The following is a 9,818-nucleotide window of genomic DNA, read 5'->3' as shown; positions in this document are numbered from 1 at the left end:
ATGTGTCTCCATGTTTTTTTTCTTGTGGGAGTGTGTGAGGTCTTCCTGCGGACTACTGTAGTAAGTGTTGTTTGACAGCTGCATGAAGTCACTGCTGTGCATTATATCAATTACACCTCCTTTTTCTGCCAATTTTATAATAATATTATTGTTTTTTTCAAGGATCTGAATACTATTGCTATTGGTAATGTTCTGTGCCAAATATTTCATTTTGTGCAGGATCTTGTCTGTTATTTGTTGCCCGAAGCTGTTAATGCATTTGTATAAAGTGGGGTTAGTTCCAGGTCAGGGGTCCAGGTAGATTTTTATGTGGGGTTGCAGCTTCTTGTTTTGGAGTTGACTGCTTTGCTGACCTTCCTGCTATGAAAGTGCTCCTTGAGACATAGTCTTCTAAGGAATTCTTCTATGTCACTGTGGGGTTCTATTTTATTTTAGCAGAGTGGCAGTCCCTTTGTGGGCATTGAAATTTCAGTCTTACTGGGAGTCTTACAGGTCTATCACATAATTTGTTTTTCAGAGGTAGTAAAATGCTCTGTTTTCAGTCTGAGTCTTAGTGATTTTTTTTCTTTTTGTTGTTGATAATAATTGCTTGTAGAATTTACATCATATAATGTAATTTTATGTATAATAGGCAGATGTAAATATTCATGTGTACTTATTATTGTTTGAGCTATCTTCTTATTGGCACTAAGTGTGCTTGCTATATTGCTAAGGGCCTGAAAATGTCTCAAGGGCACATGCTAATGATCAATTTGGAATGGTCATAGGCCGTTTGGTGTAACAGCTTTTTCAATAAAATTTCATATACAGAACCAGCAGGAGATAATTTTCTGTGAAACATATGTATACCAGGTACTGTGCATTTTACAGAAGCTTTCACTCAGATTAGTATTAACAGTAGGGTTTTAATTTTGTAAAAGTTCCCAATAATGTGGAAAATATTTACATTTTCATCCGTTCATTTTGATTTTACATTTGAATCATTCAACCCACTCAAAGTGTTAAAAGGAGGTAAATTATTTATCTTACAGAGGCTATAGCAAAAAAAAAAAAAACAGGAAACCGTAGCATTTCAAATATTAATTTCTGCCACTAGCTGCTAAATGGAGATAGCTAAAGAAACCATGCTCTTTGTATTTTGTTAAATTATATTTATTCTAAATCTGCTAAATTATTCATTCTCCTTAAGCAATCAATATTAATAATCAGATTTGCTCTATGCCTTTTTTAGTCACACTTCTGTTTAAGTGACTATAAATAAAGGTCACTGTGTTGCTCCCTGCTGCTGTTCTGAAGGTCCTTGCCTAATTAATTCCTAGCACTTTGCTTCTCAGTGCTTGTGATTAGCAATCGTAATCAAGTTCTGCAATTAACTGTCTGCTTATGCTGTGATTTGCTCAGCTTTAACTCTGCAAAGCCGGCTAGGTCTATCACTAATCCCTTAGCCTCCCTCCTCCTCCTTTCTGTCTCTAAGCATTAGGCAAACAGTTTTTATATTGTTTTGACATCTTCCCATCTTACAGTTAGTTTAAACAAAACTATGGAAAGCTATTTTAGTTATATATTCTTTACGCCAATAAAATGCTGAAAAGTGATGGATGCTAACAGGCTAGCAGATTGCACACACTGTCTAGTTTCCCAATAAAAATATAAATTATTTTAAATAATAATGCAGTCCTTATTAACTTTTATGTACTTACAAAAAAAACATCATAATTCCAATGCAGTATCTACACTAGGAAATCCAGAAATGCATATCTGAATGTGATCATTAGAGCAGGGGATCCTGAGAACAGCAAATCTTGTCCTAAAAAAAAAATCCAACATCCAAATCTTCTAAAGCCTTGTACACACAATCTGATTTTCCGACGGGAAATGTGTGATGACAGGCTGTTAGTGGAAAATCCATCCGTTTGTATGTTCCATTGAACAACTGTCATCAAATTTTCAGCGAATTTTCTGAGCGTGTGTACACAAGTCCGTCGGACAAAAGTCCAAAGTACAAACACGCATGCTCAGAAACAAGGATGAGCAGGAAGCAGTCGGTCTTGTAAAACTAGCGTTCATAATGTAGATATCACATTCGTGATGTGTCAAATTATGAACTCTCCAAATGTAGCATACATTCTCTTCTTCTTTTAATGTAATAATAATGAAGCTGCTTTGCTTGTGATATTGACAGAGTTCTGTCAAACATATTTAAAAAGTTTTTTTTTTTCTAGTGATATCCAGAATAATGTTCTTTTTTTGGGGTCAAGTTACCACAACACCATTATTATCTTGTATTTTGTTTATGCTCAAAGATACAACTATGTTGAGGCACCTTGTTAATTTGACAATGTATTTTTAAAAATGTACCTGCCGACTCATAAACAAACTCTCCTTTTTAAGTAAAACACATAGCCAAGTATTTTTGAAAATAATAATTTTTTATTTAATAGGGAGCACAAGAAGGTCATATAAAGATCAAAAGGAAGGCAGCGATGAAGATACTGTTGGAATTGGTGAAGCCTTTGTACCTCAGGGCAGACCTCAATTATGTTAAGAGCAGAATTGGGAACCTGAGGAGTACATTTAATAGGGAGCACAATATGGTCCTGGACTCAGAGAGATCGGGAGCAGCAGAAGATGACATATATGTCCCCAGGCTGTGGTCTTACAACAGCATGCGTTTCTTGCCAGACCAGACCAAACTCAGGCCATTGCTGTCAACGTTTCCTTCCACATCGGGAGGCCAATTTTTTCTTGTGCATTCTTTAACAAATAAAATAACTAAATTATACATGTTATTTGGCCTCCAAATACAAATTAACTACTTTAAAGAAAAAAGTGCATTCTCTGCGCACAAAAATAAATAAAGTATAACAACTCATATTATAATAAAAAAAATAAACAAAAAGAGACTCAGAAATTGTATGGGGTGAAAATCCCCAGGCCAGCGGGCTTGTTGGGGTTGTTGGGGCTGGATTTGCCCTGGTCTGCCATGTTGCTGTGGTGGGTGGGGTTGCTATGGTGTCTGTGGAGGTGGTGGAGGTGTGTCATACAAATCACAGATGTGTGTTTTGGTTGAAATTTGTCCCCTCCTCCCCTTGTTGAGGAGCTGCAGTATTAGTTCCTCGCACATACTTCTTTGCTCCTCCTCCATATCTTGCAGCTTATTCCCTGTCATACAGCCATATGCCTCCTGTGCATCCGGGGCCGTACTGATGGCGGTTGTTGCATGGCTTAGGAAGGAAGCTGTGGCCTTGTCCAGGTTTCTACTTTTCCTGGCCTTTTTAGTAGGGGGGCATAGGGGAGGGATCTGTGACTCCATATGGCTGCTGGGCACGGGCTCCTCCTGAGACATTCCTGTGTATGTAAATGGGACATATATTCGTTTTTTGGGTCATCAATCACATACAATTTTGAGCTCATGACTGCTGTAAATTTAATGTGGAGAAATAGAAAAGACTATCATTTGGACCCCAGCATTCTTCATTCTTGTCCCAATCATTTTTGGGCACTACTGTCTATTGATACAGAAAAGAAAGAAAAGATTTGGGGTCAATAACGTCTAGTTAACATCATTTTATTTGTGGATACAAATATGTTAAGGAATGCTATAACTGGGTCAAGCTGGGCTCCTCCACATCTTTTTCCTGAGTAGAAGGACCAGGGTGGACCTCAGGAGCTGTGGCCTCAGCCAATGTGGAAGGAAGCATTGAGAATGATGGGGGTGGTTCCATTTGGTGGTACAAAAAAGCAAGGCTGTGGTAGTATCATAGCCTGGGGACATATATGTCATCTGCTGATGCTCCCAATCTATGGGATTCCAGTACATTCTTGCGTCCCCTATTATATGTACTATGCAGGCTGCCAATTTTGGCATTCAAATAATTGATGTCTGCTGCGGGGTACAGAGGCTTTACCAATTCCAAGAGTTTCTCCATCGCTGCTTTCCTCTGGATTTTACTTGAGTAAAATCATCCTCCACTCCCAGATCGTCCCTACGGCAGTTACTTTGATCACACGTTAGGGCTTTATTTACACTGAGCATTTGTGAAACTCTATCCATCTCTCTTCTGCATGCAACACACACGGCAGAGGATTCGGGAGTGTGACAGCATGGCGGATTCCAAGAATTCGAGGCAGGTCCGCAGTGGTGGAGCACAAAGCATCCTTGAGAAGCACGACTATCATTGCAAAAACTGCGCTACTACGAAAAGCCCAACAGCCAAAAGGACCTCATTTGGAGAAGGTCATTGATCTAAACCAGGCTGCAACAGCCTGCCATTGCTGTGGGTTGGAAAGAAACTGTTGAGTCAAAAAATAAAAAATAAATTACTACTTTTGCACATAACATTGCAAACAGATTTGATACAAACATTCTTGGCCAGAATAAGTGAGTATTTAAAGACAAGTATAAGGTCAACTTATCATATTCCTCAACCCCTCTGGTGGCCCTTTCTAAAAAAATGTATGGAGGGAGTAAAGGGTAGATGTTTCGGACAGGTAACCCTCCCCACTTCCATGAGAGCTGAGTGCATAAATAATGTGTGATACTTTGGTCAGCCCCTCCTTACTTACACTATTGGCAGCCCACTGGACAGGTAAGAAGTGTCATAATCCAAAAATATGGATACACACCGTCCAAATTGAAGCACATTTTGACATTAAATTACATAAATTATGATAGTATTGGTATTGATTGACTTAGCATTTCGGGGGGTTCAAAATGAGTCTGTGCCCCAAAAAATGGCCTCTTGCACTCTGCCTGAATTTGAGGACAACAATAACATTTGGGCACATTTTAGGTTTTTAGGGTAAGCACAAAATGTTGTTAACATTTTTAAGTTACTAGGCTAGGTGTGTATGGGCCCAGGATAGCATGCTGGGGAGGTTAGTGAAGGAAAATATACATGTACAAAAAAGGAGCATTAAAAGCTTACAGCATGGCATGAGGACAGAGAGGACATTCACAGCATACTACAATAATGGTAATTATGGAATGAAGAAATTAATACAATACATTAGCAAACATTAAATACATAGACTGTGATGTTAAAGGCTACAACTTACCCAAATAACTTCTGCAAGACTTAGATAATGGCAGAACAGGTCTCTGGAATAATGAGTCAGAGAGCCTGAGGTGAGATCCCAGTTGCAAAATTTAGGTTCTGACCTGAGACTTCTCCCCGTCGTCAAGTACCGCAAGGTGGCTATGAGCCTTTGCTCGGGAGTAATGGCAAGCCGCATGCATGTGTCCTGCTTACTAATATAGAGGGTCAGTAATGCCAATAGACAGTGAAAGCAGGGGTCTGTCATCCGGAGTGAATTCCTGAAATCATCGGGATTATTCTCCTGGAGCTCCCGCAGCAAAAGCATATGAGAGAATTGATCACGATTAAGCAACCAATTCTTGGTCCAAGAACTCCTCCTCCTACCAAGGAAAGCCACACAAACTACAAAGGACTCACAGAGAAATATCACAAAGCAATCTTCAAAGCTAAAAAAGATTATTTCTCGAATACCATCTCATTGGCCTTAAACCGCCCTCAGGAGCTTTTCAAAACAGTCACTCAGTCGATGAACCCTACCTGCTTAGAGTTATCAGATTTTTTCATCAATAAAATCGACAACATCCGGAAAACAATTCACCAGAAAAAAACAACTGACCTCATTCAACCAAAGCAAAAAGAAGATATCGACACAAACATCCCACAATTACAGAAGTTTTCTCTGACCCCAATCACCACGGACACCACTAAAAACATCATCAAAAACCTCAGAGACAGCACATCACCAATTGACATCATCCCCACAAAACTCCTGAAAGAATGTTCTGACATCTTGGCTCCCACCATAACTCACCTCATAAATAACTCATTTAAACACTTAAGCCCCGGACCAATTTGCAGCCAAAGGACCAGGCCCCTTTTTGAGATTCGGCACTGTGGCGCTTTAACTGACAATTGCACGGTTGTGCGACATGGCTCCCAAACAAAATTGGCGTCCTTTTTTTCCCACAAATAGAGCTTTCTTTTGGTGGTATTTGATCACCTCTGTGGGTTTTTTTTGCGCTATAAACAAAAATAAAGCAACAATTTTGAAAAAAATGCAATATTTTTTACTTTTTGCTATAATAAATATCCCCAAAAAATATATAAAAAAAACATTTTTTCCCCTCAGTTTAGGCCAATACGTATTCTTCTACATATTTTTGGTAAAAAAAAATGCAATTAGCGATTATTGATTGGTTTGCGCAAAAGTTATAGCATTTACAAAATAGGGGATAATTTTATAGCATTTTTATTAATATATTTTTTTTACTAGTAATGGCGGCGATCAGCAATTTTTATTATGATTGCGACATTATGGCGGACACATCGGACATTTTTGACACATTTTTGGGACCATTGTCATTTATACAGCAATCAGTGTTATTTAAATGCAGGAGTGAAGGAGGGGGCGGGGAGGGGTTAAGTGTGTGTGGGGGGGCGTGGCTTGTGGCTTGTGGCTCAGTAGGAAGCACGGGGAGAGGTTTGTTTATACAGACCTCTCCTCGTTCTTCAGCTTTGCGACCCAATCGTGGGACACCAGTGGTGATCGGGTCTGCTGGTCCCGCGGCCACGGTCATGGAGCTCAGGACCGGGTCGGGAGCACGCCAGCGGTGGCACACTCCGGACCCACGGCTGGGCACTTAAAGAGCCACGTACAGGTATGTGATTGTGCCCAGCTGTGCTATTCTGCTGACATATATGTGCAGGAGGCGGTGCTTAAGCGTTTAAAGAAGGGATTGTTCCGAGCGCCCTCAAACAAGGCATCGTCAAACCCCTGCTAAAGAAACCCAACCTTGACCCTCAGGACCCTAACCACTGCAGACCGATTACAAGCCTTAACACCATCTCCAAGATTATGGAGAAAGCGGTAGTACAACAGCTACAACACCACCTGGACACACACAAACTCCTGGACCCTCTGCAATCAGGCTTCCGCCCAAGCCATGGAACAGAAACGTAGCATAGCAGCTTAGGCTGCAACCTTATTCTGTAAACATCATCCTGCCATCTCCAGCTGTATCACTAAACAGACAGGTGTCTCTTTTACAGTTATGGTAACATACAAAAAATACACACCCAGTCACCCCCATTGCCCAGCATCTAAATGCCATTTTGGCAAAAATGTCTGGCTTTGCAGCTGCTCCTCTTCTGAGTAGTGGAATATCTCCCCTTCTGTGACAATTTGACCTGTGCTGTTCCACAGTGGCATGTTTCTGGCTTCCATTTTTTCACACAGGCTCCCTGCCCCTCCATCATTAATATAAGATCCATGTTGCTGGGCCATGCAGTCACATTTGGACCACAGACATGTGATCCAAAAAGCATAAGTAGGCACATTGTATCTCCTTAATGGTCCATTGGGTTGGGAAGGATGCAGTGTGGGAGCTGGTGGTTCCACCCCACATCCTGAAAATTGGTGATGGTGATAGATCAATTGCTTCTGCCTTCTTCTCCTCAATGGCCTTTTCCAGTGATTTGCAGTCAGAACCTCTAGTCCTCCCCAAAGTGACCAAGAGGCTATTAGATGACTCAAGCAATATGCTGCACTGCTGTTTTGCAGTTTGAATGCCTGGTGGATAGCAGTAGCACTGGGATAAAAATGTGTTTAGCTCTGTAGAAGCAGTTGGCTAACCTCATGCCACATTGTGCCATAGATGTCATTTATGACAATGCCACCAATGGTAAGGTAAATTCACACACAGCCTTGTCTGTCCTCAATCTGGTGTGCAGCGGTTTCCTTGTTAGGAACTCTGGCATACCTGATTTTCTAAGATAGTCTAGAATAGCATGTAAAAACCTCAGGTGATCATATTCAGCCAGTGTTTAGCTGGCTGACATTCAGTTGTAAGTCACTCTTATTGTACACTGCATGATATGTGATTTGCCCACACTTTGGATGTATACATTGGGCATTCTGAAGTGGTTTCTCTTGCATCAGTGGGCAATCAATGATAATGTGTGTGAGTATTAAAAACTGTGCTGCAAATCTGTACAATTTATCTGTCTTCAGTCTCTGAAAAATACACAATTTTTTTATTTCCAGAAGAAATCTGCTTGCATTTTCCCTTTAACCTAATGGTCAAAAAATATTAAATACTATTCTCAGGTTTAGAAAAAAATACAATTTTTTTAAATTTTTTTTTATTTCCAGATGCTGATTTGCTCTCTCACTATGGAATTGCATCTTAGCAAAAAAATTAGTACATATTATCCAGAAAATCGTTCCAATTTATATCTCTTCAGTTCCAGATAAAAAAAAACACTGCATTATTTGTTTTATACCTAGTCTCTCCCTGCTCCAGTGTGACCTAGTAATAACACTTACATGTTGTGCAGCATGTCAGTTCAATATTTCCAGCTCTTTCATGACCTTGACAAAATACATTTTTTCATAATACTGTAGTTTTGGCCAAAAAAAAAAAAACATTAATAAATATATTTATTTTTGTTTAGTGCAAACCAATCATACTGATTGCTGCTGTATGTAGGCCAAAGTATAATGGGTATAATGTGAACATTAACAAAATTATTACACATGCAATTTATTTGATGCCTGAATATGGTGTCACTGATGTTGTCCCACAATTGTGTTGTTCTGTAAAACCATGTACAACTTTGAAGCATCCCCCAAATATGCCATTTAAAGGATTTATTATTTTCAATGTTGTCCTATAAGCAGCCTGAAAAGATCCACAAAGCTGAGAATTTTTTGTTGCATTGGTACATGTTCCTCCCTTGCACTAACCCTTCCCACATGCCTTGACTTTTAGCCTTGAAAATGCCCAGAATTACTTTTAAAGATTTGGGTCTCATTTGATGGGGTTCATATTTATCTCCAAAAGCTGGTGCAGATCAGAAAATGGCTTGCAAACTGAACCCAAGTATGTTTGGCTCATCCTTGCAGCTATTCATTGAAGCCCCTTTTCACATATTGTGATTTGGGATCAAGGGAAGAATTGCGTACTTCCGGGTCCGGTGCCACATGGAATAGCTGCAGCTCTTATTAGCTCCCACAGCAGGACCGGATGTGCCTATAAACTCCAGCCCGGCCCTCCACTGCAGCCTGCAACCCACTCGGGTGACCCCCGCACACCGATGGACCAGTTTGTTTAAAAAACTGGCTCGTGCTCGCAAACAGCCCTTACGGCCCAGCTGCAAATCAAGGCCCCGGTCTTGCCCTTGCTGGAACATGCAGCGGACACCCCAGACATGGAGGTAAGCAGCTGCACTGCCTCTCCATCCTCACATCTGGCCTCTTCAGCCACATATCATGCCTCCCCCTCCTCACAGCAATACTCTCCCTCCCCACATCAGGGGGATAGCAACACAGAGCGAATAGCTCAGGTGGTAGATGCACTTCTATCCCACATGATAGCAGCCTCAGTCGAAAAGGCAGTGAACTCAGGGACGAAGCAGCTAAAGCAACAGCTGGGGGAACATGCCACCATGCTCAACGAGGCAGAATACCGCCTCTCCAATGTGGAGGAAGAACTGTACCAGGCACCAGACACAGGACACTGAGCAGGCCCAGGACAAAACAAACCAATATATACTACCAAAAATGGAAGATTTGGAAAATAGATCCAGAAGGAGCAATCTGCAGTTCGTGGACATCCCAGAATCCCTGCAAACATCTGCCATCATGGAATTCTGCACCAGATGCATCCTAGAAGCTCTAGGCCTCCCAGGCCCCTGCACGGCAGCACACGCCCACCGCATGGGAGCTTTCATCTCCAATCGCAAAACTCCCTGTATACCTAAACTACTCAGACAAGGCCA

Source organism: Lithobates pipiens, unplaced genomic scaffold, assembly GCF_037356315.1.
Source record: "Lithobates pipiens isolate NorthernLeopardFrog02 unplaced genomic scaffold, aLitPip1_a1.2 Scaffold_3, whole genome shotgun sequence".
Classification (NCBI taxonomy): Eukaryota; Metazoa; Chordata; class Amphibia; order Anura; family Ranidae; genus Lithobates; species Lithobates pipiens.
This window is presented reverse-complemented; position numbering follows the sequence as displayed.